This window comes from Eleutherodactylus coqui, chromosome 10, assembly GCF_035609145.1.
Source record: "Eleutherodactylus coqui strain aEleCoq1 chromosome 10, aEleCoq1.hap1, whole genome shotgun sequence".
In the NCBI taxonomy this organism is placed as follows: domain Eukaryota; kingdom Metazoa; phylum Chordata; class Amphibia; order Anura; family Eleutherodactylidae; genus Eleutherodactylus; species Eleutherodactylus coqui.
The window spans coordinates 113,081,462-113,105,081 of record NC_089846.1 but is presented as its reverse complement, the minus strand read 5'-3'; the positions used below and the strand labels follow the sequence as shown (position 1 = coordinate 113,105,081).

The 23,620-nt window shown below is 46.2% G+C and overlaps 1 protein-coding gene across 1 annotated transcript in view; it reads right to left on the bottom strand.

Moving 5' to 3' along the window:
• The window catches only part of PAK3 (p21 (RAC1) activated kinase 3), a 188,313-nt gene extending 165,871 nt beyond the window's left edge, over positions 1–22,442 (bottom strand). The window contains exon 1 of the mRNA XM_066581726.1: positions 22,379–22,442. The gene's annotated coding sequence lies outside the window, so the exon portion shown is untranslated. The remainder of the gene's footprint in view (positions 1–22,378) is intronic.
• Positions 22,443–23,620: the final 1,178 nt, after the last annotated feature.

The window sequence follows — 23,620 nt, the reverse complement described above, 5'->3', positions numbered from 1 at the left end:
GGGATTTGGGGGGGGGAAGGGCTTGACATATAAGCCCTTTCCTGAAAATAAGCCCTAGCTGCTTGAAAAAAAATATATATATACATACTCACCTCTCAGCCACTGTCGGGGCTCAGGCGCATCTTGTCCCTTGCTTCCCCGGCAGTGTTCTGAGGCTCTTTCAGCAGCAGGGATTTAAAAATCCCTGCCTCCTGAAAGGGCTGTGTCTGAATGGCTGAGCGTTGAACCAATCTCAGGCAACGCTCAGCCATTCAATGAATTCAATGAATGGCTAAGCACTGTCTCTGATTGGCTGATCGCTGTGACCAATCACAGGCAGCATTCGGCTGTCATTTAATGAATGGCTGAGCGCTGTCTGTGATTGGCTGAGCACTCAGCCAATCAGTCACAGCGATTTCCCTACGTGGTGATTTTTAAATCCCCGCCCAGGGAAAATGCTTCAGAACACTGCCGGGGATGCCAAAGCAAAGATGCGCCGGAGCCCGGACAGCGCCGCTAGGCAAGTAAGTTTTTTTTCCAACACCTAGGGATGATTTTCAGGGAAGGGCTTCTATTTAAAGCCATTTTGGCACAAAACCTTCAGGTCTCAGCTACAAAGCTGAAGATGAAAGCAATGGAAGAAGATCGCACCCCTCTGCCACTAGTATGACAGCTGTGGAAGGGGATTCCTTCATCCCCGCAGGGAGTCCCCTCATCACTGAACATTGTGACAGCACTGTGTCTGGTGTCAGTTGCCAAGGCAACCCATTGGAGTGGTGCAATTACACGGTGGAGGGCTGATGATATCACAGAGGGAGCGCCCTCCCTCTGTGAACCCTCCTTTACAAGCTGCAATCAACATTGATCGCAGCATGTAAGGGGTTAACAGCAGGAATCAGTGTTCTCACAAATCCCCACTGTTGAATTAGGTGTTTGGCTGTCAGCCTGTGGATGGCGCAAGCTCAGCTATTGAGCCCATGCCATCCATAGGACGTAAACATATGTCCATTTATGGTAACTGCTTTTTACGTACATTTACGCCCTGGGGTGCAAAGGTGTTAATAAGATAAATTTGTCTGGGGGAAGCATTACTTGTTAATCCTTTATCAGATTATATTCGCCTGTGCTGTGAATCACTCACATCTCTTTCCACAGTGCAATGATTCTGCTTTACCGCACTGCTGTGCGGGGGAAAAATTGTGGTGTGTCCTATCTTTGGGTGTTCCCCCGAACGCCTCACCCACCGTTTTCAATGGGGCCGGAAAACACATTGCAGGCCGTGTGATGTGCAGACGAGTGCAATACCAGGTTTCCCATTGAAGACCATGGGAAACACTTGCCGATTCTCCGGCGTGGCTGAAAGCAACTGCACTGAAGTGATGGGAGGCGCTTTTGACACAAATGACTCCCATCCACGGGGACGTCGCACTTGCACGAGCTTGATATCGGACCAAGTTCTGCGGTGTGCGCACTCCCATATACAGGTACGGCTTGCGGCTCAGACTCCGCTCAGCCATATCTGCCATCTTTCCGGTAAGATTATGCGGCTATTGGCAGCTGCGGCTGAGCAGAGTCTATATATGGGAATGCATTCTAAAAAGGAGATGAGAAATTAAACAAAACTAAAACTAAAACCTAAAATGCTCATTTTACTGAAATCCTATTAATATTTGACTTGCACAACAATTTGGAACACAGTGTATGCCATCCCATTATGATATCTGCCCATTAGCCCCCACGTTTTTGCCTGCTATGAACACAGGATTTGCGCCTTTCTTTAACCCACTCAGGACCAGAGATTTTTCATTGTCTTTAGAGATATGAGTGAGAATACTTGCTAACGACAAATACTCGAGCGAGTATTGTCCTTTTCGAGTACCTGCCCACTTGTGAGAAAAGATTCTGGGGCTGGTGGGGGTTAGCGGTGTGGTGAGGGAGTGAACAGGAGGGAGCCGGGGGGGAGGGGGGGGGGGGGGAAAGAGAGAGAAAGAGAGAGAGAGAAAGAGAGAGAAAGAGAGAGAGAGAGAGAGAGAGAGAGAGAGAGAGAGAGAGAGAGAGAGAGAGAGAGAAAGAGAAACAGAAAGAGAAAGAGAGAGAGATCTCTCCCTCATTACCACCCGCTCTCCCCCGCCGCCCCCGAATCTTTCCTCATGAGCAGGCATGTACTCGAAAAGGACAATACTCGCTCGAGTATTTGTCTTTAGCGAGTATGCTCGCTCATCTCTAATTGTCTTATTTTTCATCGCTGCAAAGAGCCAGAGTTTAATTTTTCCATTCACATAGCCATATGAGGGGTTTGTTTTTTGCGGGACTAGTATTTTTTAAAAGAGTATTATTTAATTTGCCATATAATGTACTGAAAAAGTTTTGAACATTTTTAAGTGGGGAGAAATTTTAAAAATGTAAGATGCCACTTTTTGGAGGGGGGGGGGGTTATATGTTACAGTGGAGTAGAAATGATATCTGAACTTTGTTTTATGGGGATACCAAAGTTATATAGTTTACAGTTTTTTTTTACATTTCTCTCAATCAAAAGTTGCTTTCCGTTGCCATACTCAGAGGACTGTAACTTTTTAATTTTATTCGTAGACTGGACTGTGTGAAACATGGTCTTTAATCACTTTTTTTTTTTTAGGAGCCAGGATGAAAAAAAAAAAATGCAATTTAGCATTGCTTTTTTTGTTTTTTTACGGCCTTGGGGGCTTATTCCGACGTGCGAATATCGGCCGGGTTTTCACACCTGGCCGATATACGCTGTCCCTCTCTGCAGGGGGAGGAGGAGGCGGGCCGGGCCGGGAGCTAGTGCACAGAGCTCCCGTCCCTTCTCCGCCCCTCACTACTGTTTGCAATGGGAGGCTTAGGATGGGGGAGGAGCTAAGTTCTGCCCATCCTGCTGCCTCCCATTGTAAATAAGGGTGAGGGGCGGGAGCTCAGTGCACTGCTCCCAGCCCGGCCCGACTCCTCCCCCTGCAGAGAGAGACAGCGTATATCGGCCAGGTGTGAAAACCCAGCCGATATACGCTTGTGGGAATAAGCCCTTACAGTGCAAGATAACTATTGTAATATTTTCATACTTTGGACTTTTACGTACACTTTGATAGTAAATATTTGGGGCTATTAATTGTCTAGATTTTTATGGGAAACAAAAGCAGATGAAAATGGGAGAACTTCACATCTTTAATTTATTTTTAAAAAACCTTAAACATTTTTTTTTTACACTTTAATTTAGTTAGCTAATTTGATCACTTGTACTATACATTGCAATACTTTAGTATTGCAGTCTATAGTGATTTGTAGTGTTGCCTATTGATAGGCATCTGTGCATGGCAACCCTGGGAGCCTTCACGTGGACCCATCAGCACCCCCAGTCATGTTACAGGATGTGCTGATGGGGCACGAAATAAGTGCTCCCCTTCTACTGACTGGTTAGATGTGTGGTCAGCTTTGCCCGCAGCATCTCAAGAATTAACTGCTGCAATCGCTGCCAATTCTGGTCACACTATTTACTAATGCTGCCAGCTTTCACAAACGGCTAAAAGCCACCAACTATGGAGCGAACTCTGCTCCCGAGCCTGCTCCATACACCCTTCATGACCGCATAATGTACATTTATATTATGCGGCAGCGAAGTGGTTAATTCACTTGGTGCTGCCCGCCCTCTTGTTTCTTGCTGGTAATTAACTGAATTTGTAGAGTGAAAATAAAAAAGTATAAAAGCTTTGGCCCGTCAGAAAAAGGCAGAAGCTTAGTTGAAACATATGGGTCATGACTGTAGAGATGACCCGAGTAAATAATATTAAAATACCAAATCTGATCAAACATCAAAATCCAATAATCTTCCGCTTTACTGGTCCTATGAATGCGGGATTACCATACTTTGTACTAGCTATGGTTCTCATTTACGTAACAGGAACGGGTTTAATTTTAGGCAAAAAAATAATAAAAATCCCTTTAAATGGTAGGGATTTCATTTTATTTTATGATGCGTAGACCCCAGGGCCGATGAACCTTGCTGTCCTGTCCTAACAGATGTCTGCATTAAATACAGAGACATTAAAGAAGTCAGCAGCATCCAGTTAATCACGGGGTGGCATGAGATACGCAGCAGGCATTATCCCTCATCACGGGTGATGGATGAAGAGGGTTTAATCTGGTGTCGCCCAGTAATAAAAGGCATGAAGGATCAGGGACGTCACTCTTCTGGGCAAAAGCCAAGCAGATGGTACAGTGCAGAAAATCGGCAGCATCCATGGGCTTACACATATAATTAGTTTACTCGCATTCCAAATAACCAGTTGGGTTTACAGTATTTCATCACAACATCTGAGACGTTTCAGTACCAAACATAGCCCTCTGACGGCTCGGAGCAGAAAGCCTGCGATGCCGCATACTTCAATCCTCATAAGCCCTTCTCTGCCAGCGAGAGCTACATGGCAGGAAAGAGGCTAAAGCCCATGTTCGGAATACAAAGCAAGGGCGGCATCGGGGAAGGGCATTGCATCTTACATTGGATGGATGAAAAATCTGTATACATTTATGCATTTCTCTAGTGCAGCTAATGATGCATGCCAAAAGAGCAAAAGGCTGTAAAGCCAGAACACAAACACATTAGGAAATAATATTCAAGGCGAGGAATTATTTTTAACCCTATAATCTAAAAACTCAGCCTGCGGTATAAGGAGAGTATTTTATGTATTTTTGGGGAATTTACGACACAACGTGGAACCGTATAGATTCTGAACACCACAACTCAACAGCTAAAAGCCACCGGAACAGCTTAGAGAGTCGTTATAAAGTCACAACCGCAACTACTAAATGGGTACAGGGGATTTGCGGATGATATAGCCCTACTTGTACCGTTGCTGCCCAAGCGCTGACAAATACCATCACCTCTGGGACAAGAAGCGGCAAGGGTTGCTTTACAGATTTATTGTGAAAACATACAGATTATGCGACTTGGATATGCCATATCCACAAATGCCTTATTCATGGTCAACCAACAACAGCGGTTGCAAGAAGTCCCCGTGACCCCGTTCTTGGGATCGGTAGAGTCTCAACAATGGGACCCCAACTGATCAGCCTTTTATCACCTATACTAGGGCTAGGTGATAAATGTTGATTCTGCTACAACCCCTTTAACCCTTTCCAATCCACTGTCTGACGTCTGAAGACATTCTGATTAAAGGCTGTACAGCTCCGATGTCGGAAGACGTCCGGCGGGGTATTCTTTCTGTATATTACTGGCCGCTCTGTTGTCGGGGGCTTCTCCAGCATGTCCCATACCGCAGTACTGGCTCTAGCCAGCAGATGGCGCCATAGTATAATGGCAGAAAGAAAAAGCCCCCTAGGAAACCTTGAATCCAGAATTGGATTGCAAAGGGTTAAGAACCACTGTACACTGACCTATAAGCAGATCCAAACATAAAAGATGCCCAATAAACACGTTGGACATAATCCTCAGCATTGCGAGATGCCAGTTATCCAGCAGCACCAACGACGTGGCCTTTTTTTGGCTCCACTTAGACCTGGCTGAAACGTATGGGACTATGCTTCTGGTGTCGCCACGGCTAGAAGCTAATCTGGAGAATAACAGTTCTACTTTGACTATTATTTGAGTTGTGTCCTGATGAGCAAGTCAGGAGTATACATCTCATACTTAATTGTGATTAATAATTACTACACTTAGGTTATCCCTTTCTGTCTGAAACTCCTGGCCTCCTTCTCCTCAGCTGGTCATGTGAGCACCATTCTGACCAGCTCAGATTTACTTGGGTTTATGTTGTCTCAAACTAGTCAGTTTCTCAGTCAGCATAATTCCTATGTGATAATACATGGAGTGTACCACACATGCTCTTCAGAGGGGGACACAGACACTCCTATCACAGTTATTGATGATGATCACACAGTTATAATAGAGGAGATCGCGTCTCATTCTCCTGACTTCATACTTATGGAATGTAACTTATTTAAGTGAATGAATAATGTAGTGACAGTGTTTTCACGCAGCAGAGATTATACAGTCTCTAGCTGCTCATATAATTCGGTGCTGATGCATCATGGGATTGATGGCACAGAATAGTGAAAGCAGAAATCTCAGCATCAAGATGGTGCCAGATAAGCACCAGACAGGAGGCTGCACTGCATGGAAATGACTGCAATATACAGAAAAGACCTCCACAGTATGACAGGCAATCAGGTGAAAGGTGTAGAGATAGAAAAACATGTTTATGCTGGAGTGGCCCTTTAACTTGACTGTTGTGTTGTGCTAGGTAGCTAGCGTAGCATGCCTAGGCTATTTGTACAGCTCAGTAGTCAGTTGAGGACTACTGGGCTATGCAAATATAATGTTCAGCACTTTAAACAAACAGATGCAGATACTGGTACTAATAATGCAGGAAGCCTTATACCCTATGTAAAAATCCAATATGCCTTTCAGATTAAGGCCGGCTGCACACAGACTGGTCGGGAGCCTGCAACAGAATCCAGCTCTGTCCCCAGCTGGCGACCCTGTGTACATGGTCTTTTATGTATTGCGGATTACTGCGGGGCTCGCCATCGGCCAATCACAGTACAGAGTTTTTTTTAAATTTGTTTTTCTCGCGCCGTCACTAGGCGATGACATAGGTACCAATGGCCTATCCGCAATTCTCAATTGCAGATGGGCTGCGGGCTGGATTGCTTCCATTCAATGAATGGCTGTGATTGGTTCATCGAGTGCTGGCTCTGATTGGCTGAGCTGCGGTGCTTGAGAACCAAGCAAATTCAGCATTTCCTGGAGGTGGGGAATTAGGACTCCTGATCAGGAAGCACTGAGGGAATACTACAAGCAAGTGCCGGGGACCTGCAGTGAAGACGTGGTGGAGTGAACAGTTAGGTGATGTATTTGCGTTTTATTTTTTTTTCTATGCAGCTAGGGCTTACTTTAGGGCTTTTAGGCCTCATGTCCACGGGAAAAATCAGGCCCGCCACAGATTCTTCATGTAGATTCCGTAGCGGGTCCCTCCTGCCCCGCGGACATGAGGCCTACAAAACACCTTTCATGCGGAGGAATCCATAGAAAAGCATGGGCTTCACATACATGCAATTTGTAGCACTGTCAAATCACGAGAAAAATCACGCGATTTTGTCGCCCGTGTGAAACCGGCCTTAATACAAAGAAGTTTGTTCCTATGGGAGAGACTTCCCTTTTTTTATCCCAAGCAAAGAGCTGACGCAAGAACACCGATCACCTGTACAATAGGAGGAAAGCCTACTGATTTCAATAGACACTATATAGAACATTTCAGTTCTCCTGGTGACTTCTCCCAGCAATATCAGCTGATCTCTGGGGACCCCGGCAGCAGGTCCTCCAACAATCAGCTCCACCTCATATAACTCAGGGGTGAATCAAGTCTGGTCTACATGATTTGATTCCCCACTGAGTTATATAAGGTTGAGCCAATTGTTTCTTCCATGCCATTACCCGCGCGGAAAGTGGGCGCACCCCATTATAGCCAATGGGGTCCACCCGACATGGTTTCGGTTCCGTCCAGAGATAGAACTATTCAGCCACAGGGGTTCCCCTTTTCCGAACTGAGCAGAAAAGTGCAATCCCGGCCAGTGATGTGAAACCACCCAGGTTACACAACGCCAGGAGGCACTTTTCTACATGTAACACGTACAAGTATATTGCATTAAATGGCCCGGATGTAAATATATTCTGCACAACCTTCAAGTATTCAGGGAAATTGATCAGTGATAAAACTCTAATCTCCTTAATCAACGTCTAAAAACTTTCCGAAGTACACTACCTCAGCATTCTCCGGCTACACTTCTAGGATCAATAAGTAAGTAAGTGCTCGAAGTCCATCTTCTGGTAACATCAGACAGGACCGAATATATGCATTGCCTATTCGGAAGAGTCGGTGTAAACAGGTAAGTCTGCCAACTTTTCCAGGAGCTTATAGCATATAGGGTTCATGTCTAAATCGGGCTGTATTTACACAGGCAAGTGTAATACAAATTTGAGAAAGTCGGACCTATATTGTACTTGTGAACTGCGATTTTCAGGCTTCTGCGTTAAAGACCCAAAAATAATCTGCTGCAAGGGTAACAACAGAGGCCAGCTAATGATGAGGAGGTTGGCGGCTAGTAGTCCCTTTCCCCATTACACTACATCTGGGTGAGTTTTTCTCCAGAAGCAACCTATTATCCTGACCTTCCATTATTTTCCCGTCATAGGAAGACAGGCAAGCAATGTATGGGTTGGATAAAACAATCTGCATTTTGTCTGAAACCAACTAAATTGGCCCTTATCCAATGACAAAATCATAGTACAGAAACACTTCGAGGAGTTCTCTGTACAACATTTCAGATTTTGTCTCCTCTGGTATTATCTGAAACATGAGGTTAATTCGGAGGCCTGTGGCCAGCTTGGGGTAGAAAACTGCCTACTCAGCAAAAACCAGCTTCCCATCGCCTCTTGTACAGCATTCAGAAAACAGGAATAAACTCATTCAGCCCACACAACTACCTATAATACTCCATCCACCTCCCCCGTATCGCTTTACAACATCGCCACGTGACAGATATGTGAATAAACAGTCTGTTAGCAGACACCACCTCTCCTTTACAAGAGCCGTTTGTAAGACAATTGTGTTTTTTCTCATCATGTATTTGATTAAAAATATGCATTAAAACAAAGCTGATGTATAAGACTGCATTCACATGTTCACATGTAGCTTTGCCCATTTTCCACCTTTAATATTCCTTTTGGTGAATGGAAAAACATTTCTGTGACGTCTTCCATTGATTTAGATGGTTTTTAGGCTTTCCGATTGTTTCCGTTCCACTAGCTTTCCATTTTTTTTTTTTTTACTGGAAAAATAGTGCTGCTTGAAGTAGAGATATATGAGGCCTTATATAATGATACTTTATGGGACTGACTCGAAGTTTAGAAAGCCAATCGCATTTGCTTAATAAGTCCGTTACACATACATACATACTATAATATATATATATATATATATTATAGTTATAAAACTTTATTCTTTTTTTAGGTACAGCAAAAAGAATACGCTGTGTGACAAAGCAAGGTATATTAGCTTGTGGATCGTACTAGAATCATCTGTTAATAGCAGAATTTAATTTTTTTTTTCCACAAAATTCACCCTTTTTAACTCCGAAACAGCGTTCAGGTCGACAGAAATATAAATCCAATCACTTGCACTGACAGGTGGTTTTCATTCGCCTATCAGTAGTGCAATTTAGGGTTAGTAAGGGAAACCGATACGAATTTTGATCTGATTTGTGCAGAATTTGCCCCCTACCATAGCTGCAGTCTCTTCTTGTTCTTCTGCCATGTCCATCGTTTCCCCTAGATCTCCTCTTCCTCTGCTGCATCCCGAATGTAGCGGAGTTACAGCGGATGATAGCAGTCACACGTGCGTCTTAGTAATAATAGTTCCTACTCTCTGTGACTCGGCCCGTTCTTAATTCATTACTATAGCTTTTCTATGACAACATATGGGCAAAAACCTAACTAAATTCTGAAAGGCCTTTTCTTACTTTTACAACAAATAGTTTAATAGTATTAAATACAGCGAGATCCGCCTCCATCGGGAATGTTGCAGCAATTAGTGGAAATTTGCTTTCAAGAGCAAATCTACCTGAAATAACAATTAATGTCAGGCCTTGTTTTACTGACAAATCCCTGACCATTTCTAGCTAAATCAGAAATACCCCCTACGGAGAAGGTATAATAGTGGGCCTTATACTACTACTATTTTAGGCTGCATTTACACGAACGTATATCGGCTCGGTTTTCACGCCGAGCCGATATACGTCATCCTCATCTGCAGGGGGGGAGGGGAGGATGGAAGAGCCAGGAGCAGGAACTGAGCTCCCGCCCCTTCTCTGCCTCCTCTTCGCCCCTCTGCACTATTTGCAATGGGGAGAGGCGGGACGGGGTCGGGGCTAATTCTCGGAACTTAGCCCCGCCCAATCCCACCTCCTTTCATTGCAAATAGTGCAGAGGGGCGGAGAGGAGGCAGAGAGGGGGCGGGAGCTCAGTTCCTGCTCCTGGCTGTGAGCCCGGCCGGTGACCCTGCGTCCGTCCCTTAACTGTACTGCAGATGACCGCGGCGGCTTGCAAACAGTCATGTGCAGTACAGGTTTGGGTTTTTTTTGCTTTGTTTGCATTTCCTGCGCCGTCACTTAGCGATGAAAAAAGCGATACTTATTCAAAAAATGACCAAATATGGTATTGACAAGACAACTGTTAGATGGACTCACAACTGGCTGAGTGATCGTACTCAAAGAGTGGTCATAAATGGCTGCACATCCAAGTGGAAGAATATATCAAGTGGGCTATCACAAGGCTCTGTCCTAGGCACAGGGGTGTTCAACATTTTTATAAATGATCTGGAGGAGGGAATTGATGGGAAGCTGATCAAATTTGCCGAAGACGCAAAGCTAGGAGGGATAGCTAAGAAAAGAGAGAGCAAGTATTCAAAAAGATCTAGAAAAGCTTGAACAGTGGGCGGCGACTAACAGAATGGTATTTAACAAGGAGAAATGCAAAGTCCTACATCTGGGCAAGAAAAAAGAAAATACAGAATTGGAGGAATTGGGCTAAGCAGCAGCTCATATGAAAAAGACTTGGCTATATTTATAGATCATAGACTGAACATGAGTCAACAATGTGATGCAGCAGCCAAAAAGGCAAACATAATTCTAGGATGTATTAACAGAAGCACAGAGTCAAGATCACGTGAGGTCATTATCCCCCTCTACTCTTCCTTAGTCAGACCTCATCTGGAATACTGTGTGCAGTTCTGGGCACCCCACTTTAAAAAAGGCATAGACAAACTGGAGCAAGTTCAGAGAAGAGTTACCAAGATGGTGAGCGGTCTGCAAATCATGTCCTATGAGGAACGGTTAAAGGATCTGGGAATAGTTAGCTTGCAAAAAGAAGGCTGAGAGGAGACTTAATAGCTGTGTACAAATATCTGAAGGGTTGTCACAGTGCAGAGGGATCAGCCCTATTCTCATTTGCACAAGAAAAGACTACAAGCAATGGAATGAAGCTGAAAGGAAGGAGACACAAATAGATATTAGAAAAAAACTTTCTGACAGTGAGGGTGATGAATGAGTGGAACAGGTTACCACGGGAGGTGGCGAGTTCTCCTTCAATGGAAGTGTTCAAACAAAGGCTGGACAAATATCTGTCTGGGATGATTTAGTGAATCCTGCACTGAGCAAGGGGTTGGACCCGATGACCCTGGAGGTCCCTTCTAACTCTACCATTCTAGGATTATATGATGACGCAAGTACCTGCAGCCCATACGCAATATTAATTGTGTATGAGCAGCAGCTTAGACGCCTCCATTGACATGAATGGAGGCCGTCCGCTTTGATTCTGCAGCAAAATAGAAAAAGCGCAATTTTTCTTCCATGAGTGTGGAGGAAAAATTTAAATTGTATGCCTTTCAATGCCGCAGAAAGCTCACGCAGACACCGCTTGCGAAATTCGCAATACAAATCCAGTCGTGTGAGACCGGCCATACTCATTATCTTCCTCTGGATAATAATTCTTTCTGTATTTGCCTTGGGGAGAGATGGGTAATAACCTATAAACCGCCGGTAGAGCTCCTATAGAGGTTCTCATACTAGAGTGAGAACCTGAGTTCTGGTCCGGTGGGGTGCAGAAAGTGCCCTTTCTTAGGGGGCCTTCACTCTTGTGGTCGTGAGATCACTGTGTTTTTTTACCACAAATATCAATAGGATTTTCAAATGTTAAAAATGCATCACACACAAAAAAAAATCAGAAAGCACAAACTTGCGATTTTTGTGCGATGCATTTTTAACATCAGAAAGCCCTCTTGACATTTGCGTTAAAAAAAAAGCACAGCGACATCACGATCGCAAGTGTGAAGGCGCCCAACGGGCCATTTCAGACAACCATGGGCCATGTGCTGTCCGTTTATTTCACCAACAACTTACAGCCCATCATAGCCGATGAGACTATACACGAGCGATTTTTTCACATAGACTGTTGGTCCGTGTGGGGAAAAAACTGGCATGCCTTATTCTCTTGGTTTTCACAGCTGTCCAATGCGAGTTGCGCTCACCTTTATCCAGGGCAAATCACGAAACGGTCGTGAGAATCCTTGCCTAAGGGAAACCAGATCACAAGTATGCCGTAAACGTGTTCTTTACTTTTTTTTTTATTCCCCAAAGTTTTTTTATATTTAAAAAAAAAAACTTAACATTTGAATGTTTGGGATTGCCAGGGAGTGGCTGTGATGGATGGAAAGAGTTAACACTGCATGCTTGTTGAGCCTCAGACAGGACAATTCCCCGCATGTAAATAGACCGTATTATATTAGGCATCAAGCATGCAGCTGATGATCCGGAAGGCCTGTCGCTAATAAAGCAGACGCGTTTCCATGCTCGCCGTGCTCACGGCCTGCACTTTAGAAGCAGCAGATGGCAGTTGAGATACGGTTCCAAATTAACATGAAAATAGCAGGGAATGGAGCACAGATTGCCGATGAGCAGTGAATTCCTTTCATCACCTCTGCTCCACTCCTACCACTGAGCTGCTTTGTTGCCTAATGTGTTGCCTTCATTAGGTCTTCATTAGCAATGGCAAAAGCCATTTAGTACGGTGCAGCCATCTCCGTCAGACAGGAACCTGTCAGTAACAACAGCCTTCATGTTTGCAAACAAACTTCCAGTACAGCCAGGGGGCTCTTCACTAGTCGGGAGGGCTCCGCTCACACTAGCCATTTCCTCTAGCCACTGAAAACTGAAGCATTTTTGTTAAAGGGGCCCTCTTACCCAATTCATGTATCGCTGCATAGGACTGGTGATAAATATTTATTTGCTGGGGTTCAACCATTGGGATCAGGAGGCCGGCGCATTCCGAATCTCCAGTGCACATGTCTGCCTAGCGCTCAATTCACTTCTATGCACAGTACTTCGCTATCTCCATAGACAGAGCTGTGGTCATGCATGGGGAGGTCCCACTGGTCAAACACCCCGAGATCCTAAATGTATCACCTATCCTGTGGACAGGTGATCAATGCAGAAAGGACACCTGTATTCTGCATATCCGGCTTATTATAAACAGTGTGCTAATAACAATGGATCTAACATCACCGGTTTTATCTTGCTGTAATTCAACAAAAAACTACTTTTTTGACATTTCCACACAATATGCAAATCACTACTGAACCGTCTAATAGAAAGTTCTACTGCCCAACTCCTCTAGGACCCACTTCTCCCTCCTAACATTGAACCATGCCCAACAAGCTGCTGATTGACCTCTCCAGTTGGCACTGTACTCCCAGCTTTGGCGCATGCACAGTGATGTCCATTCGACTCTCCAGACTCAAGGACATCACATGCACCGAAGCTCAGGGGAGCTGGACACAGTCATCAGCCCAGAAGCATGGGGGGAAAATCGAATCCCGAACAAGTTAGACAGTAGAACCGCACATCGGATGGTTCAGTAGTAGAGATGAGTTCTTTTAATGAACTCATGCATTTCAATGGGATACGTCCTATGGCATGTGCCCACAATTGGCATCAAGTAACCTCTGTTATCCACCAGGTTTCCTTTGTTTCTGTGGCGATGATCGCCAGGTCCCCCACTGGTCTCAGTATCCCGGCTTCCCCCACTGATGCGTCGACACGTCTGACTGCCACAGCGGGCACATATCTATGTGACGGGTCATCACTGGATATAGAAAGTGGCGGAGGACCAGACAACCATCGCTACAGGAGTTGTAAAAAGACTGACAAGGTGAGTAGCACGGATTAGCTGGGGTCCTGGGTTTAAATCCAACTAAGGACAACATCTATATGGAGTTTGTATGTTCTCCCTACATTTCAGTGGGTTTCGTCACACACTCAAAACACAATAGGCGACTTCACATTGTGAGCCCCAATGGGAACTGAACCCAAGACCATGTGATGTACAGTACTTCGGAATATATAAAGGTGAATATACAGCTATGTACACTATTATCTGCGTCTATGGATTTTGCTGTGTACATGCAGGTAATCCTCAACAATTGGATTTGGTTATGGGTTTTGACTTCCCTCCCTATTGAACTCAACAGGAAAAAAAATGCAACAAATCCGTGCCCAATCCACAACAAAAATTGACATTCTGTGAATTTAAAAATCCGTATGTCGAAAGAAAACAAAAAACTAAACCTTCTACATAACAGAAAGAGGTTAGAGTACTAGACGTCATTGACTAGAAGTAGAGAGGCTCTTCATTACTTCCAGCGGTTGAGGATCTGTAGCACTGACCAGTCCTTGCAGCCACAAACACCATTTGGAATAGGAGGACGATCTGTCCGTTCGGCTTGATGTGATGGATGATCTTCCCCATCTGATACCATAAACTTCACCATTCATCACAAGGAAGGGTCCGTTAGTACTAAACGCAATCAGCACAAAACTTGATTGATTTATTTACTGGCTGTTGCTATGGCAACAGCATCCATTGCTATAAATATGCAACATATTGAGTCCAGGAAGGTTTGTTTTGATAAGCTGGTAAATATTCTACTGAGCGAGTGCTTCCTGCATCGGGTGCCATTACTTCGCTTTGCAGTGCAAGCGATGACATCTCATGACAGTCGTATAACACATTTTTTCACAAGGGATGGCATTGTCCGCAGGACGCAGCGCTGATGTGGATTATGTTCATTAATGCAGATTTTGTTGCATTTTTAATTGCGAAAGTCATTCTGCGGAACATCTCGCGGTTTATTCCACAGACTTCAATTGCAGAATTACATCTCCTGTATTGTAGAAGCAACGATTCCGCAAGACGTCCTTAATTCCGCAGCAGAGAACTTTGCACTGCAGAATTTAATGTTGCGGTTTTGAAGTAAAGTCGCACAGATTTTAACAAGTGCAAAAAACAAGACCCGCAGGGAAAACATTGTGACGCAGAAATGTCCACGCATGATAAAACCGTCCCGCGTGAAAGCAACACATTGCAGAATTAATACCGTGTTTCCCAGAAAATAAGACAGTGTCTTATATTAATTTTTGTTCAAAAAGGTTTAACTTTTTTACAAGTATAGCTGCCTGGACACTATTTAAATTGACTTTTTTAACTAACTGTTAGCAGGGCTGAATTTTGGAGTAGGGCATATATTTCAAGCATCCTCAAAAAGCCTGAAATATCATTTTGCATCCTCAAAAATTCTGGAAAATCGTGCTATGTCTTATTTTCAGACCAACAGGGTAGTAACAATGCCTTCAAATGACCATATGCTAGTAAAGTAGGCCTAAATGCACATCAGGATATGAAACGTAGCCGCCATACATCTGGCCTGAAAGTGAGAAGGAGTGGATTAAAAACTTACGCAACAAAGCAAAAAGAAAAAACTCGGAACTTCTGAGTGACCCTGGGACTGCTTTATATTTATGGCTGAAGCATGACCATTGTGATGGACCCCAATAGTAATGTTACTGCATTCTGCCTTACTAAGGAGATGGACCTACAAACTGTATGCAGTAAACCCCTAAGGCCGGTCTCACATCTGTGCCGGAACCTCCAGCCGGAGAATCCATCGCAGATCCGGCTGAAAATACCGGAAGAAGCACCAGAAAAAACTTCAAATTTTGACGAAAGAAAAAGCATGCAGATGAGGAAACAATCAGTAGAGGAGGTTTAAAAAGCGTCATCATTTATGGTAGATGCACCAAAATTCACGTAGAGACACCAAAAATGGGAATTTGTTAGACTTCGCTCTAAGCACGTACGGCGGTGATTTTTACACACTGGATTCACAGCCGTAGAAAGAATGTTATCCCAGTAAAATAATATAAAAATAGTTTATAACAAGAGAAATGCGAGCGCCAAAAAGGCGAGAGACGCGCCAAAAAAATGCTGAGTTGTACCAAAAACCACCAGATGTGCCAAAATGAAATAGCTTTTCTGGCCGCACTCGAAATGTACCTCGGAGGCTGATAGTGCTGTATAAATGCACCAACCCATTGCCTATGCTATGTGGAATACGCATTACTTGGCCTACTCTGCGCTTACTTTTGGCGCCTAGGTTCAGCTTCCTAAATGTGTCGGAAACATCCGGCACACCGCGGCCACACCCACATTTGTAAGGGGAAAAAAAGGCAGAGCCATTTGTAATGTTTCATTTTTTTTTGCGCAAATCAATTGTAAATATGTCATAAAAATAGCGCGCCTCTATTCAGGAATCTGACGGACAAGGGCGTGATAAATAAGCTGCACTGTGTGAGCGTTCCTGAGGTGGTAAGCAGAAGAACACGAGGGGGCGCTAGAACAAAAATGTAGACATTTGAAATTAAACAGTTGTTTTAACAGTAAAATGCAACGGTCTACATCAGGGGTGCCAAACTCATTTTCACCGAGGGCCACATCAGGCTTCTGATGACCTTCAAAGGGCCGATTGTAAGGCCGCCTGCAGACGGTCGGGTCGAATTCTCACAGCGGGACCCGACCTGAGCCCCTGCAGGAACCAGTGTGGCACTCACCTGCTCCCGCAGCTCTGGCTCTGTGATGTTCCGGCTGCCCCGCACAGTAATAGAGAATGTCGCGATTTTTTTTCCGTGCGAGATTTCGCACAGACAAATCGCAGCCGTCTGCATAGGATTGCGTTTTCTAACGCAATCCTATGGCAGCTTCCACGGGCGAAAATTCTGCGGGAAATCCCGCCGCGGAATTTCTGCCCATGTGCAGGGGGCCTAAGACAGTACAGTAAGGGCTCGTTCACACCAGCGTTATTGCGTACATAATTTTCAGTGAATAGAAGCCATTGATTTCAGTGAGTTCATCCACATGATGTATATTTTCACACAGAATGACCTATTTTGTTGCGTAAGACGCACCCCGATAGGCCATTGGAGTGAATGGGCCGCGCAAATACGTGGTGAATGTGCAGGAAACCGATGTATTCACTGCATATTTGCGCACCATTTCAGTGGGCCCATCTGCGTTCCTTGTTACGTACGCAAATATACAGGCATAAGCGATTTTCGATTGCGCAAATACGCAGCATATTTGTGCGACCGAAATACAATTATACCCGTGTGAACGAGCCCTAATAGTGACCCTGATAGTGGCCCCAGTAAAAATAACGACCCCACAGTGGCCCAATTAGTAATACTAACCCCCATAGCAACGTTATAATTATAAGCCCCCCATCAGTAATAATAATAAGCAGCCCCCCCAGTAATAAGCCCCCACCTCAGTAATAATATTAAGCCCCCTCAGTAATAATAAGCCCCCACCTCAGTAATAATAATAAGCAGCCCCCCCTAAGTAATAAGAAGCATCCCCAGTAATAAGCAGCCCCACCAGTAATACGCCCTCCCCAGTAATAAGCAGCCCCCCCACAGTAATAAGCAGCCCACCACCCAATAATATCCCCTCCCCAGTAATAAGCAGCCCCCCCAGTAATAAGCAGCCCCCCATCCATTAATAAGCAGCACCTCCCCCCATTAATAAGCAGCCCCTCCCCCCAGTAATAAGCAGCCCCCCCATCCAGTAATAAGCAGCACCTCCCCCAAACCATATACTTATCTCTTCCTTCCATCCAGTCAGCGACGTCAGTGTGTAGCCTGGCACGCTTCCTCTACGAGTCCTCTCCTGCGGAACTGAAGAGCAGGGGACTCAGGGGAGGAGGATCCTGGCTGCACACTGACGTTAGAGTGTGCGCCGGGATCAGCGGTAACAGCACGATTACCAGCGGGGAGCTGCGGCACCCCCGCTGGTAATCGCTGCAGTGGTGAGCGGCGTCGGTACGCCGCGGCCACATAACACGAGGCAGCGGGCCGGATTCGGCCCACGGGCCTTGGTTTGACACATGTGGTCTGTATGTACACAGGGGACTTGGGGCTCTGTATCTGGCTACCTACAAGCGGGTGAGCGGAAATCAATTGCGATTTTTCACTCGCGGGAGGAAAAAAAAACAACAATTTTTAAGCGGATTCTGCGTGGACAGCTTCCCTTGAAGTCAACGGAAGCCGTCCAACCCACGGCCTTTCTGCAATTGACATTGTGGAAAGGTTGCGGTTTCCGCATCATCGCAGGCGATGACGTTGGAAAAGCGGAGGTTGAAAAAACAAAATGTACTACACATGTCTGATGTCTCACCGTGCGGACCATCCGCAGTACAGAGGAGAAGAAGAAATGACAGGTATGTGCGGAGGAATGGGCTCTATCGCGCATAATATGTGGTAAAATAGAACAAGCTGTGTTTTTATACGCAATGAAAAATAGCTAGTGTGAGCGGGATATGCGGAAATCAATGTATTTGAATTACCGTGATGTACGGCATCGTAATACGCAATTCATGTGACTGAGCCCTGTGAAACAATGCCAGCGACCAACACCTCTCTACTACAACCTGCAGGTCCCTCCAGCTTTACCCATTCAGTGCTACTTCTCTGAACTCCAGGGATGACACAGTCAAGGAAGCGTTAGGAGAATGCAGCACTAATGCAGGAGTGCTGACGTCACCGCTGAGGTTGTCAGCGCTCTGCAGAGCGTTCCGACTGAAAGACTTCTTGCTGGATCGCGGGCTTCTTGCTCAGTGCCTCCCCTCCTATGTGCAGCGCTGAGCAGGAAGCGTTTACACGCAACAAGAAGCCAGCGATAGTTTTTTGTCCTCACCTTCCACTTACCGCATCACTTATAGATACGCTATACTACAGCAGCACATCACCTATAGATGCCGTCCAGTACAGCAGCACTTTATTATTCCATTACCATAGCCATATGAGGGCTTGTTTTTCGGAACAAGAATATTTTAATGGTATCATTTAATGTACGGAAAAATTTAAAAACATTTTTTAAGTGGGGAGAAATGAAGAAAAAAAACGGGGAGATGAACAACGAAACTACCAGAACCGCTGGATCCAGCGCATACCGGACCGAACAGCGCCGAACAAACCCATAGACTATAACGCAGCCTGGCTCCCTATTTTATGGCAGATCTCCCTCAGAAGCTCTGGATGGAACCTCCAACGCAGAAGTGAACCCGTCCTAAAAACCTACCTGCTGGCATCGTCTTAGCGTGATATTCAGTAGTATCCGGCAGGTGAACCATCCAGTTCTCGCTGTTATCAACCACATTGTCATTTATGCTACAAAACCTACAGAGCTGTTTGCCAGATACAGCAGAGCCGACTCTGTCATCTCACACAACTTGCTGGAATATACGTGGTTGGATATATGTGTTGGATATATGTGGTTGGATATATGTGTTGGATATATGTGGTTGGATATATGTGCTTCTACATAAGATTCTGGAGACCCGAGACCAGACGATTTATCGTTAGAACAAGCGAATGATGCCAGAGCTCAAGCAGCCCGCTTATATACCAGATACATTGTTGGCTCGTTCACATTCGCTGTATAGGTGACTGAGAAGGACTGAACTAGCGGTATATAAACCGAACGGTAAGTGAACGAGCCAACGATGGTTTATATGCTGCGTAACATGAGCGCAGAGCGAATGATCAGCCTGGGCGATAGTCCTTCTGTCTACAAGCATCTTTCCTATAGAATTATCTCCTCACACATATAACACATCACCAGCTCTGCTACATCTGGATCCGGTGGCTGACGTCCGGACCCGGTCTATGGCTAACAGAGCGTAATGCTAAATTCTTAGTGATCATAAACCGTGTGAACAGTAACCTCCTGCAGCAGTATCACCGGCCACCACAGCAGCGCGGCACCTATAGATGCCGGCCACTACAGCGGTGTGATGCCTATAGATGTCGACCACTACAGCAGTGTGTCACCTATAGATGCCAGCCACTACAGCAGTGCGGCACCTATAGATGCCAGCCACTACAGCAGTGCGGCACCTATAGATGCCGGCCACTACACTAGTGTGACGCCTATAGATGCTGGTCACTACAGCAGTGTGTCACCTATAGATGTCGACTACTACAGCAGCGCGTCACCCATAGATGCCGGTCACTACAGCAGCGCGTCACCCATAGATGCCGGTCACTACAGCAGCGCATTACCTAGAGGTGCATGCCACTACGGTAGCGTGTCGCCTATAGATGCTGCCTACTACAGCAGTGCATCGCCTATAGATGATGCCCACTACACCTGCGTATTACCTACAGATGCCGTCCACTCCAGCAGCGTATCACCTATAAATGCCAGCCACTACAGCAGCACGTCACCTATAGATGCACACCACTACGACAGCGCATCACCTATAGATGCTGTCCACTACAGCAGTGTATCACCTATAGATGCCCTACATTACAGCAGCGCATCACCTATAGATGCCATCCACTACAGCACCACATCACCTATAGATGTCATGCACTATAGCACCGCATCAACTAAAGATAACATACACTAGAGCAGTGCATCACCTATAGGTGCCGTCTACTACAGCAGCGCAGTGCCTATAGCTGCTGTCCACCACGGCAGCACATCACCTTTAGAAACCCTACATTACAGCAGTGCATCACCTATAGATGTCATGCACCACAGCACCGCATCACCTATAGATGTCGCCCACTACAGCAACGCATCACCTATAGATACCATACACTAAGGCAGTGCATCACCTGCAGATGCCGTCCACTACAGCAGCACATTACCTATAGAAACCCTACATTACAGCAGCGCATCACCTATAGATGCCGCCCACTAGAGCAGCGCATCACGTATAGATGCCGTCCACTCCAGCAGCGCATCACCTATAGATGCCGTCCACTACAGCAGCGCATCACCTATAGATGCCGTCCACTTAGCGCAGTGCATCACCTACAGATGACGTCTACTACAGCAGCGCATCACCTATGGATACAGCCACGTATAGCACACACTGTAGATACCAAGCACGCATCCAGGCCTGTGCAATTTTCCCCTGCAACCCAGTTCATCAGTCAGTCGTCTGAGCCAATGGCAAGTGCTGCCAGAGTAGCCAATCAGCAGCGGCGGACGACCCTCGTGTGCTTCCATCTACACATATGTTACACATCACCATGGAGTCAATGATATATCACATGGATGAGCCGGCGTGTGAGCGCCTCGTATACCGTAGCGTCCGGATCGTATATATATATATATATATATATATATATATATATATATATATATATATATATACACTGAGCTCGTTAGCTCAGCATCCCCCACATAACGCTGGACCTGGCGGTGACAGCCGACGCAGGAGCCAGGTAGAGGGACAAAGGATCAGATGTGACCCTCCCCGAGCCCCCGCTGCTCCAGCCTCCTCCATGACTATTAACCCTTCCCTGCACACAGGGGAATCCCTGCCGATGCCCCAGGCCGGCGTCACACTGGCGTCATTGGCACGCAGAGTAGGCACGTCAAAATATCGCATCTAAAAGAGCCTATGGTTTCCTATGGGTTCCTTCAGACCAACGATTTGACACGCCAGAGAAAAAAATTGCGCGGTAGGTGCGTTTTTTTTAACGCTGAGATTTCTATCTGCTGACGGCACAACGGCGACGACTGCCATAGGGTGCCGGCCGGCAAGGGAAGGGGGAGCGGCATACTGGCGAATACTAGCCGCAACCGCCTTGCGGCTGCTATTCGTTCGGACGATTTGACACTCCGATAGCCGCGATCTTTTAGTGCGGCTGAGTGTAAACTGACGCTCGTGTGACAGAGCCCATCAGGCCGGCGTCAGACGGGCGTATGCTTTTTTGCTCGCACATTGGCGTATTTTACTGTACATTTTCCAGACGCAATGGCGCGTTCATTTGCGCACGGGAAGAAAAAAAAATAAACACTAATTGAAATGGCTAATTAGTCTAATGAGGTTTTTTTTCCTGCGCAATTCCACAGCAGATATTGCACGCATTTGCGCATCCCCATTGACTTCTCTGGAGACTTTCGATGCGCCAATGTGCTGGAAAGTAAACCGTACTGTTTTTTAGGCGTTTTTCGCACGGCTGAAATGCGCAGGTAAAATACGCGAATACGAACGAACCCACTGAAATCGATGGCTTGTATTCCCTGCGCTTTGCATGCGCAAATATACTCCGGCCATAGACGCCACACCGCGATTCACGTGCGGACCAACGGGTCTATAAAAACCCACCAAATGGGTATTTGCACCCAACGGCGCCATTATGGGAAACGAGGGAATGGGTCAATACCTTAAGGAGACGTAATATAAGATTATTATATGGCGGCAGCGCTGTGTAATATGGGAGCGCGACAGCACAATGTTCTAGCGTAGGCACCTGCCCGCAGGGTGGCACAGAGTAGTGCCCTCTCCTCACCCTGGCACCAGGAGAAGGGCAGACAAAAACAAGGCAGGTGCCAGTGATGGTGAGAGAGGAGGATGCAGGGATACATGGAGGATGGCTTGCAGACAGCAGCAGCCATGGCCGTCCTCACCTCAGTGTCTCGTCTGCAGTCCGCTGCTGGCTGGTGCTGAGCCCTCAGTGGTTCATCTGCTCTCCATGACACGGAGGAGACGCCGCTCGGTGAAGGATGCTGCTGCTCCTCCTGCTGCTGCTGCTTCTCTTTCCTGCAGCCGGCGGAAGTGATCCCTCAGCACTACAGGCTGCACGGCGATGGAGACGGGCGGCTGCTCCGTCCACAGCCCTCCCTCCTCACAGCCGCCGCCGCCACACTCTGCACTTCTCCTTTCTGTTAACCCTCACACATAGCCGCCATAGAAAGGAGACATTCGTGTAGGAAAACCCGCGCAGGGCGGCCGTTGCCCATGGCAACCAGATTTTACCTCACGGTCTAGAAAGATGGCCGTGCAGGACTTGGCTTCTTGTTGAAGGGGGATTCCCACTAGTCACAGGAGGGACGTTCAACGGCTGGGGAACATGAGAACGGCGCACGCTGTCACCGGCTTTACATGGGCATATTTGTGCGCAGAGGATAGAAGCCATTGTTTTCAATAGCTTCAATCACATTTCCGTATTTTGCGCACGAATTTTGGTCACACACACAAAAAAAATTAAAATATGTTCATCTCTCTGTGTATTAACCCTCACATATAGCCGCCATAGAAAGGAGACGTTCGTGTAGGAAAACCCACGCAGGGCGGCCGTTGCCCATGGCAACCAGATTTACCTCACGGTCTAGAAAGATGGCCGTGCAGGACTTGGCTTCTTGTTGAAGGGGGATTCCCACTAGTCACAGGAGGGACGTTCAACGGCTAGGGAACATGAGAACGGCGCACGCTGTCACCGGCTTTACACGGGCATATTTGTGCGCAGAGGATAGAAGCCATTGTTTTCAATAGGTTCAATCACATTTCCGTATTTTGCGCGCACATTTGGGTCACACAAAAAAAACATTTGAATACGTTCCATCTCTGTGTATTTGCGCACCGAAGGTCCCCAGATTGTTGCGTAAATTGTTGCGATACGCAAGTAGGTGGATGAAACGCTGTGTAATTGCGCTGGAAGAAGAACAGCCATTTCAGTCGGTGCGTCTTGTTTGCCACGTGCCTTGCGGCAGCAAAAAGTGCAGTAGGATAGGTCGTTGCGCGCGCACAAAAAAACGCATTGTTCATTCTGCAAAAACGCAGCGTGTAAATGCGCTTACGCCCACGTAAAGCCGGCCTTAGGCTACCTACACAAGGCTGAACGCAATATCGGGCTATGAAACTCGGCCCAT